Genomic DNA, 20492 nt, shown 5'->3' with positions numbered 1-20492 from the left:
ACACACAGGCCAGTTCTCAGCTTCCAGAGAATGATAAGAACTCTGGAGTAAGACAGACCTTGAGCCTCAGTTTCCTCATCTATAAAGTGGGAATGATATTAGTGCTCCCCCCTAGGATTACTATTGTAGTATTAAATAGATGTGAAATGCTCATTCCAGAGCTTGCACATGGTAAGTGCTCAGTAACCGGCAACTGGAATTAATTCCATAAAAGGAAAACTTCCACAAGGGGGTGTGTCCTTTTCAACTTATACTCCACATAATTTTTTTTAAATTTAAGATTATTGTAGTAAGAATGCTTGAGATTTACCCTCTGAATAAATTTTTAACAATGTATTTTTGTTGACTATAGGTGCTGTGTTGTAGAGCAGATCTCTGCACTCTGTTCATCTTGCATGACCAAAACAATGCCCATTGATTAGTAACTCTGTATACTGTTTTAAATGTTTGGAATGTTCTCCAAGGGAGCAAGTGACAGCCTGAGAACCAGGGGCACAGGGAAGTTTCCGTATAGAAGTATGTGCTGGGCCTCCCCTGCAGAAGGGACCAGGTCGCCATGGGTCTGCTCAAAGAGAAGCAGGTTGGAATGTGGTGTTGGGTCAGTAGGCTGAGCCAAGCCAAGCCAGATGCCATGACGAGACTAACAATGGTAAATTTCATCCCTGGCTTCAGCTTTAGGCCCCAAACCTTCCCATTGTTTTAGCATTCATGATGGAGATAGAGTTTGGAAAGGAGATAGAAAACTAGAGTTCGAGGTCAAGGCCAGAGTAACCTCTTTGTCACCTTGCACATGTCCAAGACAAATCCCCAGCCTGAGGGGTCTCAGCAGCTCAGCCTCAGTGGAGTGGCCCTGTCTCAAGCCTGGTCCCAAACTGACCTACAAAAGAATGGCTGTGTCACATTGGCAGTCTAGGCCTGCGTGGACATCCCAGAGACCAGTATGCCCTTTGGAAGGGATAAATTAGAAGGGGGCCCAGTGACCATGGCCTTTCTCTTTGAAGCAGGATCTGGATTTGGCTTCTGTGAGTATGAGCCATAGGGCACAGCTCTGGGGTCAGATCCTTAGCAAAGTGAGCTGAACCTGAAAATCTGGGTAGGGTAGCAGGACCCCCCTCAAGTCAGACCCACAGATAGATACCCTGTCCCCGTGAGCACTAGAAGGCTATGAGGTGAGCAGAGGCAAGTCTAGGGCACCCACAAGGCATGTGGCTTATGGTGAGAAAAGTCATTCTAGCCCTAAACAGAGCTCAGTTTCCCACATCCTCCCAGGTCTGGGCAGGATGAGCTCAGCGATGGGTGGGGCCAAACCTTCCGATGCTCATCTGAGATCCTGGAGCCGAGCAGAGCCCGGGGGAAAGTGGCACCCTGGCCCGCACAAGGCCAGTGGAGCTACAGATGGATATCACTGCCTTGTGGCTGGCCCTTTCCCCTCTGTTCCAAGGCAGACTTTCCAGACCTGCCACAGCCCCCGCCCCATGTGCATGCAGCTGGATCACTGAGAGAGGGCTGGCGGCGGTCCAGCCTCTCCCACTGCAGGTACAGGAATCCAAGCCCCCGGCTTGGGAAGTGGAGTCTCTTCTGTGTTCAGAGATAGCTCTGGTGTCCCAGAATGAGCACGGGATTTAGGCTCTGACAGATCAGTCCAATCTAAGCTCTCCTGACTCTTCTCTGTGACTCTTGGCCTCTGGGAGAGCTAGCTCCTTCCCCCATAAAACAGGTTCCTAGGCAGTGTGAGTTGTGGAAACTCTAGGTCCACCAGAACTGGATGCTTATTAAAAGGAGCTGGAGAGTGGCTTTGGAGAGGTGGGGAAAAGTGGGGAAAAGAACGTCTGCCCAGCCTCTGGTTCTACCATGCAGGCCTCCAACTTTCTAGCCAGGTATGAGCGATTCTTAACCTGGATCCTGTTCCACCCCGGGGGACTGTCTTGCCCTGGGCCCTGGGTCCTTGCTGAAGTACCGAACTCCATAGCTGGACACTTTCTCCCACTTTGTGCTATTTCTTTGGCTGGCTTGCCAGACCCTAATCCTGAGGATCCTTCTCACCCTGAAAATCTGGCCATGTGGCAGGAGTGGACTCTGGGATGAGCTGGCTGGGAGGTGTGCTTAAGGCTGCCGGATACCACCGACCATTCCTCTTCCAACCTCTTGATTGGAAAGCCGTCACAGTTTGAGCAGATACCAAGCTGGGCCTGCAGGGCCTGGCCAGCCCTGGGAACCTGGCCCCCAGGGGGAAGGCAGTACTCACTGTCACCATTACCAAGAAGTGGATTGTACCAAAAGGTGACTGAATCTGATCCCCTTCTCTAGGGGGGCCTGGGATGGGTGGGGTGGGTGGAGACTGTGCTGGAAGACAGTGGGAGTATGCACAGGCCATGGTGCCCATTGCAGGGTGATGGCGGGGGGAGGAAAGGACTCGGGGTGGGAGGGCTGCTCGGGAAGAGGAAATGGACAAAGCTGCTTCTGGAGGGCCACCGGAGTTCTGAGCCCTGACCTGGTTAATAGCAATGGGGCTCTGAAGAGTGCCAGCCTTGGCCAGAGCAGGCTAGGAGGGCGGGACGAAGCTGGGAGCAGGTGGCCCTGTGGGTCTCTGTGGCTAGCTGCCTAATGCACTGTTGCCATGAAGGAGCTGCCAGCTCAGCCTCTCTCTGGAGCAGAGCATCCAGGCCCCAGAGGCCCAGGAGTGCAGCAGCTGCAGATGCCTCCCAGGAGCAGGCTGTGGGACCTCCAGAGCACACAGGGAGTGTCCTTGCTAGCCCCCACTCCACGGAGACTTCCCCCAGCCACAGCCAGAAGGAGGCCAGATATTTATTCAGAGCAGCAGTTGGCCGAATCGCCCTTCTGAAGGCGGCACACACCGCCCAACCCGCTGACAGCCCTGCACAGAGGCATGTGCTCTGCCCCCACCCCAATAAAGCCGACAGCCCCTTAGATGGAGACTCGGGGTCGAGTTCAGCCTTTCGGAGTCCTAGCCTGGTCTTTCAACACTGTCCAGGGAGACTGGCAGCAGCCTGTCCAGAAGGCATTAAGAGCTGCTTGCTTCAGTGACACATCATCGCTTCCTGTATCTGCCATCCCTGTGGACGCTAAGGTCTGCCCAGATGGCGGGAAGCTGACCCGTCAGGCAGCCCATCTCAAGTCACTGGAGAGCAGCACTGGTCTATGTTGGATGCTAACTGGACGCTGAGCTTCAGTTGGGAGTTCTCACATACTCCTCTCTTCATTTACCAATGAGCAATGCCAAGTCTTAGAAATAAGACAAACAGAACTGTGTTTGTAGAACGAACTTCTAGATTTAAGCTCAGCCGACATTTACTAAGGTTCTCCCGACCACGAGCCGTGCTAGGCTGTGTCATTAGTTTTGTCTCATCGTTCCACATGGCAGCCTCCGAGATGGGCAGGTAGCACTACCCTATCTTACAGAGAAGGGACGCAAGCCCAGAGAAGCTAAGAAACTGGCTCAACCTCACACAGCTGTCCCAACAGAGCCAAGATTAGAGGTCACATCTTTAATGACCTAATGTCCCTTGTCTTCCTTCATGCCACTGTGTTTCTCTATTGTCACAGGATTAGACAGAGTGACACAGGTGAGCTGTGTCAGGGTGGGGCACCCTCTCAAGCTTGCTCATTTTCATTACCGTGCGAGGGCACAGGAGGTGCAGAGCACAGTGACACCCTCCCCCTGCCTTTCCAGGGTTGGCCTCTCCAAGTGACACGGCCCCTGTAGGGATCCCACTGTGGGATCAGGTCTGTGATCCCAGAGCTTGGAACTAAGGGGGAGAAAGCCCACTGTGGCAGTTTCTGGGAGTTCAGTGGTGAGCAGGGCACAGAGTCCGCTCTCATGGAGCTCACGCTGCACATAGGGTGGCCAGTCGTCAACCAGGAAATCACACCAAGTTAAAAATGTTGCTACCTGCTGGATGCTCACAAGGAAGGACATGGTGCTAGGGAGTGTATCACAGGACCTGGTTTAGTTGGAGGTCAGGGAGGGCTTCCCTGAGGAGGTGACACACGAAGGGAAATGGAAAGGTGGGAGAGGAGTCAGCTGGGTAAGAAGGGATGTACAGGCAGAGTGGTCCAGGCCAAGGACACAGCACATGCAAAGGCCCTGGGGCAAAGGACTGAAAGACGATCCTGTGCCTCAGGTGGAGTTGAGAGAGGAGAAAATAGAGGAGGGACAGGGTGACTGCTGAAGCAGGCTTTGGAGACCATGAGAAAGAATTTGATCTTCCCCTCAACAGGAGAAGGGAGTCATTGGGGGATTTAAGCATATGGGCTTGGAACCCACAGGGGTATGGATTAAAGTGGGGAGTAAAGACATTTGGGGACATGTGGGGGGACAGGAATACTGAGAGGAGGATGGGTTCTGTAAATGAGAAGCTAGCAGAAGGCCCGCCTGTGCCAGCAAGGTACCAATCCCATGTGCCTGCAGCACACTTGCCTAGCATGCATGAGGCCCTGGGTTTAATCCCCAGCACCACAAAAATCCCAACCAACAACAAAGAATTCCATGCACTTGCAGATGCGGTGCGGGGAATGGGGTCGGGATAAGCCTGTTCCCTCCAACTCCTGCAGTTTCTCGCCTGCCTTGGTGCCCTGGGAACCCTGTTGAGGACTTGAGACAGGCAATGTCTCCCCAAGTCTTGACCGTGTCAGGCCCTGGATTGTCACTGGGGGCCAGTTCGTGCAGGAGACAGACTTGGTACCAGTCCTCCTGGTGCTAGGATAGGTTTGTGTCTGTGTGGCTTTTAGTTCTCCTGACAAACCTGCTTCTGGCTACATCTCAACCACCTCTGGGGAGGGTTTGGCCCCAGCCAGCGAGGTATGGGCCAGACATCAGCCCCGGTGCTGGAGGGGCCCCAGGAGCAGCAGCACAATCTCCGCACCTGTGACTCCTCCCCACCTGTGACTCCTCCCCCTTGGACACAGACTGGGGTGAGGTCCAGGGGACCCTGCTCCTGGCACCTGGTGTGACGCCTGGTACACTGTCGTTCTCCTTTCTCTTCTCATCAGAGCAGGATGCTTCTGATGGTCTGGCTTTTCCAAGTGAACATCCTAACCCCTCTTCCCCAGCTCAGTGCCACACACAAGTTAGACTCCCAATGGAACCTGATTTCTGCATGTGCCAGGAGTCCTGCAAAGCACCCTGCCAGATACATTCTCAACTGTGCAGAGCCAGGCCCAGGTTCACGGCTTTGGTTTACTTTGAGGTGCGGTGGGGAGAAGCGCTAAGGGCCTGAGCAGGAAATCCAGCCTGTGGTCAGGGTCACTGTCTGCGAGCTGAGCAGAGCCCCCAGCCCTCCCTGCCTTGGCTTCGCTTCCTGTGAAATGGGGATAAGGATGCTTCCAGGGTCACTGGGAGAAGAGAGTGAGGCAGGAAGCACTAGAGAACTGAAGATCCTGGTCCGGCAAAGGTCGGCTTCCTCCAGGTTGCTTGGCATCTTCTTGGCAAAGTGCTTAAGGGCCCTCCTGGGAACCATTCTCCCACTGTCCTCTCACACCTGAGACCACCCATCTGGACTCTGGAAGATCCCAGCAGTTCCTGGCCCAGCTGTGTGGCTCTGTCCTGTGGTTAAAGCATCTAGCCTGCCTTTCTGGGAAGTCTGTCTCGAGCCGGGACCTGTTGGGTGGGGAAGAAGAGAAGGTCTGGAGGGGAGGGGAGGGCCAGCCTGGGAGAAGCTGGATGAGTTCTGGTTTGTATTTTTCAAATAACTCTATGTCCACAAAGCTAAAAATGTGGTCTGGCCTTACATATTTGATATGTGTGTGTGTTCCCAGTACATCTCCTTCTAATTTTTAAAACCATACGTAGCGTCAGGGACATTTAATCCATATGGTTCTGATTCCTTAACACTTAAATCATCCAAATGTTGTTTTGTAGAATCTATTTGCAAATCTCTTTACATAAGTTTTTAACTCCTTCTTTCTCCAGGGTATCAAGGCAGGGCTCCTGGGCAAGGCTGCCTCCTCTTCCTCCGTCCTCATTTCCCACCAAATTGGCCAGACGTCTTGATGCCCGCTGCTCTGGGCGCCGGCTCCTCAGGCCCTGCCCTCGGGCTGGGGGAAGCCAGGAGAGATAGACAGAGGGGTCCGGCCTCAGCTCCACCTCTTCCTGAGAGGCGATCCACCCCTCGCCCTCACCTGTAAAGGGATGAGTGAAGGATTGTGGGGGGAATTGAAACAAGGTGATTCCAAAGAAGGAGGCTTGCCCTGTCCCGGAGCCTTCCCAGGCCACACGGGGGACGTGTGGGGTGGGCAGAGGCTACTGGGCTGCAGGGTCCTTTCTGAAGAACCTGGAGATGACGGTGGCAGTATGGAGACACCGAATCCAGTGAAACGAGCAGACCCCACCATAGGACCTGGGGATGGAGGCAGGGGCTGAGCAGTGATCCTGGCAGCCAGGGGGCAGGAGGTGATGCCAGGAGGGGCGCAGGCCAGCTCTCAGGTGGGCGTCTGGGGGGACAGTGGGCACCCCTGCATTTGGGGTCTGCCCCACATGTGCCAGAGAGGTTGGGGAGGGCCTTAAAGGGCCCAGGAGACCATGGAGGAAAGAGATGAGGAACAGGGCTTCCTACTTACCTGTTAGGGCTCATCCTCGAAGGGCCTCCTCTGACAGGCTCCCAAACCTGCCTACAAAAACACCTTTCCTTAGCCTAGAACCGTGACCCAACCCAACTACACCGGTCCTCCTCCCTCACCCGGGGCTCCCCACTTTCTCCTCCCTGTCCTTGGGACTTGATGCCCAGGTTTTCAATACTCTTTTAAGTTTCTTCATCTGTTTCTCCTACCATGGTGGCATTTCCTGGCTTTTCTGCTAATAAACACCTACTTATCCTTCAAAGCCCAGCTCACCAGTAGCCTCCTCGAGAACACCTCCTGGGAAGTGTTGGCCAGCAACTGGCCCCCGCTCCCTGTTCTCCTGGTCACTGTCTTACTTTGCCGGGCTTGTCTAGGAAGAGCTCATCAGGACCTGTGCTGGGAGCTGCAGGTGGGGGACAGATGGACAGAAGTAACTGCAGCCATGGAAGACCCCTGCTCTGCTGAGGCCGGTCCCCTTGTCCTCCAGCTTTCTGAGAAGGAAGGAGAGAAGTCAAAGATGGGAGACAGATGAGATAGGGACTTCCAGGTGTGGCACAGCTCCTGGCAGCCCCCTCCTCCCCCTGCAGGGTGCCCGTTGGCCAGCTCTGCTCTGGACACCACAGGCGTCTGTATCCATGGAGCAGAGTTTGTTTCTCTGGCAATTCCAGAAGGAGCAAATCCCAGACAGAGCTGCCTCTCTGGGACGGAAGAGCAGATGCTCAGTCTAAAATTAGGCTGCTGACTGCGACTTCGTGGAGGCTTCAGAGACGGTCTGCTCCTTACAGCTGTCAGTGTGTAGCACAGGGGAAGAGGAGCCCCTGCTCCCTGCCGAGACAGCAGCACCACAGGCACCAGTGCCAGCAGGGCCAGCCCCCTGCGGTCTCCCTCCCTGTCCTGACCTGCAAATTCCTCAAGTTCCCTGAGGGGCTGCATGGGGTGGGGTCTGTCCACCCTGACTGGCCCTGAAGAGCTGCCTCTGACTTTGGCATTGAAAGCTTCCCCCAGGAAGTTAGATAACCTGTTCAGTGTCATCCTACCAGGGAGGGTCTGAGCAGGCCTGGAGCTTAATTCCAAATCCAGGCTGCAGAAAGATCCATAGGAGCTTGAGGGTGTCCAGCCAGAGCTGAAGGGGAGTTAAGCAGGGAAGGTTGTTTTCCACCTCTTCTTTGTCTCCTGCATCCACTCCATTCTGGCACCTCTGACTCTCTCACCACCTGCCCAGGCTGGACCCTGCTGTCAGGGAGGAGTGGAGTCCCTTGGGAGCCTATTTTGGGGGCCTTGTTTATTTTTTCTAAAGCCACAGTTCTCACAGCACCTCACAAGACCATGACTTGCTGTTGCCTCAGGGCCTTTGCACCAGCCATCTTTGCTCACAAAGTCCTTCCCTATAACCATATGACTTCTAGTTGTCGCTCAAAAGCCACCTGTTAATGAGGCTTTCTCTAACTACCCTATTCAATGGTATAAATTCCAACTGAAAGTCAGCAGCCTTGAGTCTCAAGAAGGGTTGGTGTTTTGTTCTGAGTCCAAAGACTAAGAGAGACCCACATCCCAGTTCAAGTAGTCAGGCAGAAGGGTCTCCCTCTGACTCAACCCTTTGTTCTAGGTAGGCCCTCTGTTGACTGAATGCAGCCCTCCCACTTTAGGGTTGCAAGCTGCTACACTCAGTCTACTGAGTCACATGTTAATCTTATCCAGACAGACCCTCACCGACACATCCAGAATGTTTGGCCAAATGTCTGATCACCCACGAGTCAGTCAAGGTGGTGCATAAAATTAACCATCGTGTGTGCTCCCCACCCCCAACTGCTAGTGATCTTTATCTTCAAGCCCAGACCTCATCCCCAGGTCCTGCCTATCCTCCCCTCCCCAGTTCTTTCCCACCCCTTCCAGCCAGCCACCCTTGGGGACATTGCCTCTGCTCCCAAGTTCCCCTGACTCAGCCTTTCTCAAAGGTACTCAGCCAGGGGCCCCAGGATGCTTTCTGGGATTCTCATCCTTCCAGTCAGAGAGCAGGATGTGGGCAGTCAGCAGGAAAGTCTGGGGAAGAAAGCCCTGGAGAGCTCGTTTGCAGACCAGAGGCTCATGGCTGACTGACAGAGGCTTCATCTGTACTCCAAGCCAGCATGGTGCAGGGTATACTGCACCCTGTGGGAGGCATGAGGAGAAAGCCTTCCAGGTGCCCTGTTTCCTGAGCACCTACTAGGTACTCTCAGAGCTTTCCCAGCCTACTGGAGGAGTCAGACACAAGTACTTTACTTTAATGTGATCACTGTTTTCCTGGTTGTGCCAAGCAAATCACAGGACCATGGAGAAGGGGGCTTGACACTCTGCTGAGGTTGGGAGTCAATCAGGAAAGAAAAAGAAAAATCGAACATTTGAAGGAGAACTTCTAGGGTGAGTCCCCTAAATAGTCGTGGATAATTAATAGGGGAGTATTGGGCAGGGAAGGGGGAAGGAGCAGAAGAAAGGAGATCCCAGGGGAAAGGAACAGCACAGCAAAGGCCTGGAGTGTACAAGGTCACCTTGTGTTTAGGGACTCCTGAGCTGTCCTGCCAGGCCAGGCCCTTCCCTGCGTCTGACTGCACCTGGGAAGACTCCAAGGCTGAGGGTGGAGGATCAGCCTCCCTTCCTGCCCTGAGGGTCTGAGAGTCTGCCCTGAGGGTGTGGCCTAACCAGGGGTGGGACTAGACACCTCTACATCCCTTTGTTATTATTGGATGGAGGCTCCTGGAAGTAGCCTTGAACCCAGGCCTACCGCCTCCCTAGTGCCTATCTTTCCCAGATCTTCTGCATCATTTGCAGCCTTTATTCACTGTCGTCATAGTTATTTTCCAGAGTGCACAGGGCCTCTCTGGAACTGGAACTGAGCACAGGATTTGTCTTGCCTTGGGACTTGCTCCTGCCCATCCCTTACCCAGCACGACCCTTGAACCTTGGGCCACCACATGAGCAGTGTCAATCACTGTCAGATGAAGGTCCCACAAGAGGAAAGGGAGGATTTAAAGCCATCCCAGGATTCCCCTTTCCATCTTGTTGATTCCAAAACTATTTCTTCTCAGACCTCTTACTGTTTGCCTTGTGGTTATGTTTATGGGGTCTGATTTAATTCCTATTTTCTCCCTTTCTTCACTTTATGAGCTACTGAAGTGAACTAAGCCTTGTTCACCAGAGTATCCCCCAAAGAGCTTGAGGTTTAGGGAGGGGCTTCCTTTATTGAGCATCTATTACATGCCACCTCTGTTCTTGGTACTGAAATGCATTTCTCCTTCAGTTTCACCAGTTCTCATTTAATCCTCATGATCCTTCCCTGATGTATATAATCCTCCCCATTTTACAGCTGGGAAAACCTACACTCTGGGGATTTAAGCCATAGTAAGTGTCAGAGCAGGACTGGAACCTCAGACATTGATGCCCTACTGCTGGTGAACACAGAGCCATGTGCAGAGTAAATGTTTGTTGTTATTGATGATCTTGCAAGTCCCTTGGCTTGGGGAAAATTTGTTCTCACAGCTGCAGGGGGAGTGTGGCTTGACTAATCTTCTGATTTCCTGGAACCAAAGGCCCCGCCTTCCCCACCTGCGGCCTGTGCCTGTGGGAGTCCCCAGAAGCACTGGTGAGAAGCCAGAATGGCAGTTCCAGGGCTGAGGATGGCCCCAGCCTCAGTCTCAAGGGAAGGGAAACAGGATGCTTTTGTCATTTAGGGAAAACCAGTCAGTGAGCTTAAGGTCAGCTGGTCTCTTTTAGTTGATGTTTATAGGACAGGATGGCCAGAGACGCAGAAGTGTGTCAGTCAGCATGCTCTGAACACCTGTGACATTCCTGGAGCTGAGATGTGGTCCTGCACAGAGGTGTGGAGTCTAAAGGGTTAACAGGTCCATAAAGAAAGGACCATACACTGAGAGGCACAAGCCAGGACAGTCCGTGTGAAGTGCTCATGGAGAAGGAAGTGGCCAGTGAGCTGGGGCCCAGGGAAACTTAGCTGGCCTGGAAGGCTGGGCAGGAGCCAGCTGTGCAGATACAGGTGAGGTGGCAGCATAGAGTAGACAGGGCTGATGGGGAGGGAGGACTTGAGTAAACTGAGGCGCTGTTATTACAGGTGCCAGCAGACAGGGTGGTTTATCTGGACAGGGTCCCACTCAGCATTGTCTCAGAGAGTTCCCCCGTGTACAGAAAGCACTGAAGGGGCAGGTTGGGCAGAGCACCAGGGAGACCACTGTAACTTGTTGGTGGTGGACATCTGATCAGGGGCAGCAGGAATGGACAAGAGATTCTGGCTTCAGACTTGGTGTGATAGATGCTCCCAATAATGAAGACAAGAGGAACAGGAGGAGGAGTCTGGGTCTCAATATAGGACCAAAGTAATCATCTCTACCATTTATTGAATCCCTGTTGGGTGCTGAGTACTCTATGAAGGGCTTCATTGCTGTATCTTGTTAAAATGTCATGTCATAGCAGTCCTTTGATTTGAGGAAGTTAAGATCAGTGACATCAAGTTCAATGTTCAATGCAACACAGCAAGTGTGAGGCTGGGTCTGAATCCAGGTGCAGTGGCACCAAGATCCAAGCTGTTACCCAGAGCATCAGATTAAGGACTGAGTCATGAAGCTGGAACCACAGTTCTCAGGCAGGGGAGACAGGTTGGGACTCAGTCCAGAGGGCCCCCAGAGGAGGTGCTATCCACAGACTGCATGAATCTCTAGGTCACTATCCCGAAAGACAGGGAAGAATGCTGAAAATACACACATATGCACACATGCACGTTTAAAAAAAATGATAAAGCAACACAAAGCACTTGAGTCCAGGAGATGATAGCCACAGGGGATGAGAGATGAAGATGGGGATATTTAGTAGGAATAAGACCAAACATAAATAACCCTGAAGGGCCCACCAGCCCTATTGCTCATCCCCACCTTGAAAATGTTCTCAAGAACACTGTGACAGCCCCTGAATTCTTAGGAACACTAGGTATTCCAAAAGTGTATATGTAATTCGGTTGTTAGGAGTTGTAAACAAAATTTCACATGGAGACAGGCTTTGAGACGGCAGATCAGATGCCAGCCCTGCCCTCTGCTCCAATCTCTTTTAGTCCGTGAAGTCTCTGCAGTGTGATGTTGGCTTAACAGCAGAACCAAGCCCTGTGTATGTGTGCGTGTGTGTGTTTGTGTGTATACAGGCGCATTTATGCACACAGCATTTCCATGGAAACAGGCATTCAGCATCATAGCCTGGGACGCCTGGTCTTTAGCCCTAGATGTAGAAGGACTCTGATCTCCCCATCTTGAATACCCTCCTCTTCCCCACCTTAAGCTTGTCTAACAACAAGGTAGCACTTAGTCGGTTTCATTGCAGTATCTATTTACCTGTTGATCTCCATCCTTGGATGGAGCTCCTAGGACACAGGCTTGGGTGTTGCATGTTCCTAGCACAGGGAAGGTGCCTGATTCATATTTAAGGAATGAAGGAATGTGGGAAGGCCCTAGGGCCAATTGCTGGGACTTTCTCAAGACCTGGCCCAGTTACATGCAGGGGCTGGGGCTAACAGGAAGGAAATGGCAGCTGGCACAGCCCGACTTCTAAATTGTGTGCCATGCAACTACTGGGTGGGAAAGGTGCCCCCAGGCTCCAGGTTGGGTTAGTGGCTCTCAGAGCAATGTCAGTCTCGGGCAGTGAGTCCCCAGCTTTTATGCCTGAGTTCTGAGGCCAGACTCCTGAAGATCTTCTAGCCTCCAGGGAAAACTGGCACCATAATTGGGGTGGGGGCTGAGTCTTGAGGCCAAGACAGGTGAGTCTGGTTGTGGAGGGCTCCCTAGCTGACACTCCTGGTCTGGAGGATGGCCACAGTCGGAGGGGCCTCTGTGGCTTGGCGTATTCAGGGGAATTGACGGCTGTGTCTGGCACAGTGAAGGTGCTCATTGAACTGCACTTTCCATCTTCCTTTCCTGTCCTCCCAGCTGTGGCCAGTTAAGGACTCTGTTTAGGGGTTGGCATGGGGATGTCCTGGGCTGCCTACGGGCTACAGAGGAGTTTTCCCCTGGGAAAGAAGAAAGGAGACGAATCTCAAGCCACAGAAAGTTGAAACAAAGGCGCAGTCCAAGGAAAGTACCTTCTCAGGGCAGCCTTCTCAGGCAGGTACCTTGGTCCAACCCACTAAGCATCCAGTCAGCCCAACCTAGCTGAGAATTCACCTTCCATCCCCACCCCCTGCTAGGATGGGACTCTGGAGCCTCAGCCACAATTTTGAGCTGGATAATTCTGCTCCTTCCATGGTTAGTTTGTCTTTGGATTTGCCCCCTAGAATATTCAGCCACTTATTAAACATTTGCAAAATCAGTCCTGGGAGGAAAGAGGAATCAAGATGGAAAGTTCCCTATAGTTCCCAGTCTGGAGGGAGGGGGGGATCCCTCCCAACTGACTGCAATTTGCAGACAGCTTATCTGCAGAGGCACAGAACCATTTGGGTTGCTTGTGGCAGCAGAGGAGAGTCCGTGGGGGCAGGGTTACCCCTCAAAGGCTAGAGGGACACTCAACCTGGGGCAGAAGCAAGGCTGAGCCTTTGTGGGAATGACAAAAAGTCAAGCCACTAGGCGTATGCGTCATAACAAAGTACCTACCTCCTCTGCTGGAGTCATTTCCAGCAAAAACAGTAGGCAGGACTGTGGGGACAGGGCAGGAGTGGAGTGGGGGTAGTGATTTGTCCAAGGGGGCACCTGTCCCCAGTTGCTCTACTCAAGGGAAGGATCTGTATCAAGGCAGGTTTGTTTGAAGGTGTGAAGGACAGTGGGAGGGTACAGCACCAAGGTAGCCCACACAACAACTTTAAGGAGTGAAAATTGCTTCAAGGTTGTGTGAGGGGAGGGGTTAGACCAAGTGCCAGGTGGGCTGAGCTGCAGAAGATGCAGCCGATCAGTGTGGCCTTGCACACGACATCAGAGAGGTGATTCTTCCCTTTGGGGCTTTGTCAGAAAGGGGATGACTCAATTGGAGCTGAATTGGGACCAGAGAGTTGATGAAATTTAGGGGAGATCAAGATGGTGGAACTCCACAGAACAGCTGAGAGTCTTGGCAACAGGTGGGGGAGCGTACAGTTGTGTGAGTAGGCAGGCCCATGTCCAGCTGCTGTCACTCCTGCCTTCAGTCCCTGCAAGTCCTGGAGCCACTTAGAAAGCCGGGCTTCTCTCATTAAAGCTGGTGGTCTGGGCAGGGTCTGTTAACTCTGACCTGACTTTGGAGAGAAGATGGAGGCTCTGCTAGAGGCTGGTATATGAAAGCAGAGAAATCCCCAGGCCATGAGCCCTGTCTCTTGGGCCCAGATGAATTTGAGGCCATCCCTTTGGAGTCAGAGGAAGCCTGAAGCCTCCACAGAAGCTGGAAGCCCTGGTCAGTATACTGGATGTGAACCCCAGGGTTGTGACCTGAAGGAGACTCCTTACATTTTGCAAGCTAGGCATTTGCCTCACTTCAGTCCTTAGCTCCCCTGGCCCCCCATAATCTCCTGAGGCTGTTTTGGGACAGTCTGGCCTGGAGTCACCCAATCAGGGGTCAGCCTGGGTTCTAGTGTGGCAGAGGGCTGACCACTGGCAAATCACTTGAGTGTATGAGTTTCAGATAGGTAGGCATCTGTGAACTATATATCATCATGAGGTCTCAAGCCCTTGGCCATTGTGCTGGCTGGGGGCCGAGTGGGGACAGCTCAAGTGTGCTGGGTGCTGGCCAAAGTGCAGACCGAAGTGACTCAGGCCCAGGCCCTGGGATCCAGCAGCTTCTGGTAAAGTCAGCCCTTCGGGAAGTCCCGGGGTGCCTCCCACCCGCACCGGGCCTGAGCCCAGGGAGGCCCCGGCAGGCCCGCTCCGCCCAGCTTTCATTAAAGCGGATTCCCGCCTGGGTAGGCGCGGGCTTCCCGGAGTGGTGCTGGCACCTGGGAGGAAGGCGGCCAGGAGCGGCGCACTTTGGGGACTGTGATGGACGCCCGCCCGGCCAGGGTGCGACCAAGGCGTGGCGCCGAGCGGCAGAGCCCCGGCGGTGGCCACCGGGGCTTCCCTGCCGGTCCTCCCCGGAGGGCCCAGGAGGAAATGACAGCGCTGGAGCCGGGGCGGGCGCGGAGGGAGGGGCGGCGCCCGGAGTGACACGGCCTGTCACCGAGGAGGCCGCCGAGCAGACCCTCCCGGAGGCCGCCAAAGCCGGGGATTCCCCAGCCAAGGAGCCCCTGCGCCGGCAGCCGCCCGCCGCGCCCCGGCCCCACTGTGACCCCGACCAACAGGGCATCCCAGGGCGGCCGGCTGCGAGGCCAGGAAGCCGAGGCCGAGCGGGCGGGAGAGGCGCCCCCAGCAGACAGCGGGGTCCCCGGGCTCGGCGACAGGAAACTCTGGCGAGTGAATGGAAAGAAGTGGGTGGTCCGGCCCCTGCGACTTCCCCTGACATCACTGCCCAAATAAGGAGCTTCCAAGCGGCCGCGGGGCGGCCCGGAGCCGCGCCCGCCGCCCGGCGCCCGCCCCGCGCCCACCCTGAGCCGCGTGGGCCGCCAGCGAGCGCCCGGGGCACCGCCGGGCGGAGCCGAGCCGGGCGGAGCCGAACGCGCGGGCGCTGCCGAGCCGCGCGGAGGCCGGGCGCGCAGCCCAGCGCAGTCCAGTCCAGCGCGGCGCAGCGCGGCGCGGCGCAGCCCAGCCCCGAGCCGCGGAGCTGCGGAGCCACGGCCGCCCGCAGGTAAGCAGTGAGCGCCACGCGCGCCGCGGGCCGCCGCGGCCTGGCAGCCCCGGAGCCAGGCAGCGTGGAGCGGGCGAGCGGCCGAGGGACTGGCGGGTGGGAGAGGGCTGGGCGCGTCGGTACCAACTCCACCGACCCTTGGTGCGTGGAGCCGGGGCTTCTCAGCAGCCCGGGGCTGCTGGGTGCACACGCTCTGCGCTTAGCGTTTCCCAGACACTACTTCTGTCACCACCCTAGGGTGGCACAAGCGTTCCCGCGTCCACACACTTCTCTCTCTCTCTCTCTCTCTCTCTCTCTCTCTCTCTCTCTCTCTCTCTCTCTCTCTCTCTCTCTCTCTCTCTCTCTCACACACACACACACACACACACACACACACACACACACACACACACACACACCCGGCACAGCCCCATTCACGGTTGACATGCACAGCCTCCTGTGTCCTGCGCAGACCCTGGCTCCACGCTCTGTCATCCACAGTGGGACACACACTCGATGGTAACCGCTGAATGGGTTTGGCAGCCCTAGCCACGCTTCCCCTTGGAGGCCTTGTCACAGTTTCAGACTCGGAGCCAAGAGCCTTGGGCTCCTTGGGCTCCTTGGAAGTGAGTGAAACATAGCTCTGGCTCTTCCCTTCCCCTTGCAGAATGGCACCTGGCACTGAATCCAGCTACCTGTGTGGTTCAGCATGGTAGGCAGCTACTCCTGGCCTCACTGCCTGGGTGTTTCCAGAGCAATTCTACTCCATGAGCATTTTCTAACCCCCTCATCCAGTGCAGGGTGCTTGGGGTCTGCACAGGACTGATGGTGGCCACAGAACAGGTGCAGGTGGTGTCAGCCTTGACTTCTTGCTGGAGTGTCTGTGTAGTGGCCATAATTGTTTTCTCTAAAAAATAATGCATTCATGGATAGTTGGATCAAGGACATAGGGGAAAAACTGGTAGAACCAAGGTATTGGCCCATCACTTAGTGCCTCTGCATGAATCTGAATGATCTTCATTTTTTTCAGGCTGCATTTTATCATCCGTCCCTCAAGATATCTTGTCAGGGGGAATTGAGAATAGGCTAAAATGTTTTGCAAATGCAAAGCCCTGTACATGTGCCATTTGCTGTGGTTTGGATGATTTCTGGACTGTCATTTGTCACAACTCTACTCTAACTTAGAACACCATTTCTGTTCCATCATTTGCAGAAAAGGGGGAATTAGTGGGTCCTTTGTGCCCGCTAGCAGAATTCCCAATGTGTGTTCCATGGAATGTTGGTTCTGAAAGCTGTTGCACAAGTAAAGGTTTCCCTGTTTGAGTAAGTCTGGCAATTTCCTCAAGCTCTTTATCACCCATCTGGCCAATGATAATCCATTGGCAATTAAAGGCTCTGAGAAGTCCTGCAATAACTTTGTCAAATCCAGCATTTCTCTCAAGGAAAGGGACCAAGACCCTTTTCAAGTTATACAGGCTTGCTCTTGGAGGAAATAGCACTCGGGGGCTACCCGTAGAGATGATGAGGTGTTGTATGGTTGCGACCAAATTCTGAGCGCTAAGTTCTAATTGTCCTCTTTTAATGGACAATAAGCAGAAGCCCAGAGCAGTTAAGTGGCTCATCTGAGATCACATAGCTAAGAGGTGGCACAAGATCACCTAGTAGTTAATGGTAAAACAGGGACCAGAACTCAGACTCCTCATACAATGCTCTCATCTCATTGAAATATCCAGAAGTTGAGAAATTTTCCTTCTAGAACTAATCTTTCTGCTTTATGTGGACACTCAGAGTATATTTGAAAAACATAAAGACTTAAATGCTTTATTATATTGAGTCAGTTAAGTGTTGATCAGATGCCTGCTATGTGTCGTTTGTGGGACTCAAGTGTATAAAGTTCAAGCAGATGTGGAACCTGTTGTGTGGAGCTCGGTGATGGTACCATAGCCCCCCCCACACACACACACGTGTTCAGTGTGCACTGCTACATATTCTAACACCCACTTTCATGCAGATGTGTTCCTACAAGTGTGTACACACACACTTTCACACATGCCTGCCTACAGGCCTGATACGATACACTCATTTACACACACGCCCACTCACACGCACTCTCACACACTTCATCCTGTGCACTTGCTCACCCTCACACATCCGTTCCTACACCTACTCCCTCACATACACATTCATCCTGTTGTGCTCCAGGCTGCAGCCAAGAGTCACTCATCAGAGAACTCCCTTGTCCCCATGTCCCCAGAGTTGGCAAGGTGCCTGCACTGGCTCCCCAAGAGAAGCACCAAGCACATGGGGAGGCCTTGCAGGGCCAATTATGCTGCATTTCCTCACTGTCTCCCAGTCTCTCCCACTTTCTGCCGTATTCGCCTGTATTGGTCGGCTTTTGTTTGGTTGCATGTGAAGGAACAACCATAGCTCTAGGGTCTACTGTCCTGTTTGTTTGAATCAACTGTCAAAGAGCTGTGAGGGCGAGGACCCCAGGACCTAGCAGAATCCCCAGCACAGAGAAGAAGTCCCTTAAGCATTTACGGAATGAGTGACAGTGAGTGAGTGTCCACTGGCTGCTAGTTTGGCTCTGACCCAGGCCAGCCTCCCAGGGGATGCGCTGAGCGTGTCTTCCAGTGCCTGGGGGTTCTAGGCAGCGTTTTGGGGATTCCAGCAGTGGAGACTTTCTAATCCCTTTGTCTGAGGAGCCTGCTTCTCCATGGAAGAGAGGTGATGAATAGTAATGGACAACACGAAGCTACATACGATGCAGGCTACAAAGAAACTCGAACACAGAGGCAGCCAGAGGGGGAGAGAGTGTCGGGAGGGACATGGAAGCAACATGGTGACTTCTCTGAGGAATTGTCATTTGTTCTGAGATGAGAATAATGGAAGTATGACAGCTGTGAAAAACTTTGGGGAAAGAATACTCTAAGCCGAAGAACAACAGGCAGAAAGGCCCTGCCACAGGAAGGAGCAGAGCTGAGGGACCACCAAGAGGCCACACTTGCCGATCGCCCACTGCTGATTCCCTTGCCAGCACCCTTTGAGGGGTATGTTCCAGTGTTCCAGGACCTAATTATGGCCCTGGATCAGTCACTGAGGCCAAACTCTGTGCTTTCTGGGCTTTGGGAGCTGCCTCTGCTGGGTCTGAGGGCCATCCCGTCATTTTGGTTCACCCTGCAGCCTGGTAATGAGAAGAGGGTTGGACTCCTAGGGCCGCTCCCTGCTCTGCCCTTACAGAATTCCTTGCCGTTTGCAGGCAGTTCAAGACAGCTCAGGTGGTCCATCTGGAGGGATGGTGAATCAGTTGTACTGCTTCCATTATTAATAACCATGATGTCATGCATCTGTGCGGTTCTTGATCGGCTGCAGTGCACTCTCTCCTATTATCCCCTTCACTCTGTGGACTGATCTGCCAAGTGTGTATGTGGGGGGATGGGGCGGAGAGAGCTCAGATGCTGCCACACACTGCTGCAGGCTCACCCGGGCCTTTCACTGCCCTGGGTCCCTGCTTCCTTCACTGCAAAGCTGGCTTGCAGGAGAGCTTACTGCCTAAGGCTCTTGGTAGGGAGAAGTGAGAACATGCTTGTCAAGAGCCTGGCGTGGAGTGGTACCTAGTACCCTTGGTTCAAGACTGTGACTTTATCAGCCACTCTGTGATCCCAGTTTCCCCAGCCCAGGGCCCCAAGTGCATAGTGGCTTTTAATAACTATTGCATCGAGTTGAGTAGCCTAAGGTTGTGCAGCTCATGAAGCACTGTGCAATGACTCAACCCCAGGACTTGGGGTCATGGTCCTTTGCATCAACATTGAACCACTTGGGAGTAATTGTCGTGGTTAATAAAAGCAAACCTTCATACCACCTTTGTGGATGATTAGCATTATGTGTTGCTGAGAATCTTGGAGTTGTAAGGTTTCAGGGCTTCTGAGGCGTGATGTTCCTCGCAAACCAATGAAGAAATTTCATAAGAAACATTTTGAAGTCTTCTAAGAGAGGGTATAGATGTGAGAAAGTGATCCTGAGCTTTGAGAGCAGGGTTTCTTAATCAGGAATGCCTATCACTGTCACCTGAGGGCTTTTAACAGGAGTGCTCAAAGTTCCACGCCCACTGTCTGATTCAGAGCTTCCAGAGATGGCATCTGGGCACGTGCAGCAGTGCCCTGGTGCTCCATGTTCCACTGGGTCTGAGAAGCCCAGAGAGATGGATGCCCAGAAAACCAGGCAGGCCTTCCGTCTGCCTCCCGTTTCCATCCAAACTTAGCTCTTGTCCCAGGCTCATGGTGACCACGTGATAGCAGCATGAGCTTTGGAGTTCTACAGACCTGCTTTGTATCTTCTGCTCTCTCGCCAGGGACCTTAGCCAAGTTGCTTTCCCTCTCCTGACCTCAGCTTCCCTGTCTTTAAGGTGGGAATGCTTACGCTGCCCTACAGGGTGATGGTGTAGATTACAGGAGGCCACCAATGGTAGATGCTATATTAGATACCTATTACTTGTAGATAAACAGCAAACAAGAAAGTTTCAGTTCTTATGTAAAGTGAATGATAATAATAAAAACTAGCATTTGTGAGCTGGCTGCTACTTAAGGAGTCAACAAGATAGACCAATTGGCTCTATGACAGCAGCCTTTTGAAAGGAGGGTACATTTCATGTCGTAATCACTAGTCCCTGTGTCAAAGACTAGCCAGCTCTGCCACCTTCCTCAGCCTCTCCATTGCGGAGCGGCAACTCCGGTACAGAATTGAGCTGACTGGGGATCTAGGCCAGCATCATCTGCCATGCCTCTGACCATCCTGCAGGCTCGGGGAGAGGGATGGAAAGTTTGGAGGGCATTATTGACTTTGGGCTTGTGCTCACCAACGTCAGCCTGGTCTCCCGGTCCTGAGACCAACTTATGGGGCTGCTGGGGGTAAACGCCTGGCTTGAGGGAGTCTTGGGAGGTGGAGCGCCTCACCTTCCACTGTCATTCATTAGTTTATGCATCAGCGGGTTGAGTCCTCCCTGGGCTTAGCTCTCGGTAAGTACTGGGAGCAAGCCTGCCTCCTCAAGAAGCTCAGAGTCCAGCAGATCCAACCACCCACTGGCTCCAGGGCCACCAGCAAGATGCGTTTCCTCTCTGATCTATTTGCTCACCTCTAGGATGGGATCTTTTGAGTTACTTGCCAGAGGAAGATTCAGTTGTTTGAAGGACCCCACCCTATCTGGGTGTGGTTGAGGTGTCAAGCCTCTGATAGAG

The 20492-nt window shown here is 53.5% G+C and overlaps 1 protein-coding gene across 5 annotated transcripts in view; it reads left to right on the top strand.

Annotated features, from left to right (window-relative positions):
* HIVEP3 (HIVEP zinc finger 3) overlaps positions 1–20492 on the top strand; it is a 460275-nt gene that overhangs the window by 320610 nt on the left and 119173 nt on the right. The window contains exon 1 of one of the 5 annotated variants that reach the window (XM_079113089.1): positions 12925–15279. The exons of the other annotated variants lie outside the window; for them this stretch is intronic. The gene's annotated coding sequence lies outside the window, so the exon portion shown is untranslated. Of the gene's footprint in view, positions 1–12924; positions 15280–20492 lie in introns of those variants that run through there. 5 annotated transcript variants of the gene reach the window in all.

This window comes from Sciurus vulgaris (genome assembly GCF_902686455.1).
Source record: "Sciurus vulgaris genome assembly, chromosome: 1".
In the NCBI taxonomy this organism is placed as follows: domain Eukaryota; kingdom Metazoa; phylum Chordata; class Mammalia; order Rodentia; family Sciuridae; genus Sciurus; species Sciurus vulgaris.
The sequence above is the reverse complement of the archived record's forward strand: the minus strand, read 5'-3'. Positions and strand labels throughout refer to the sequence as shown.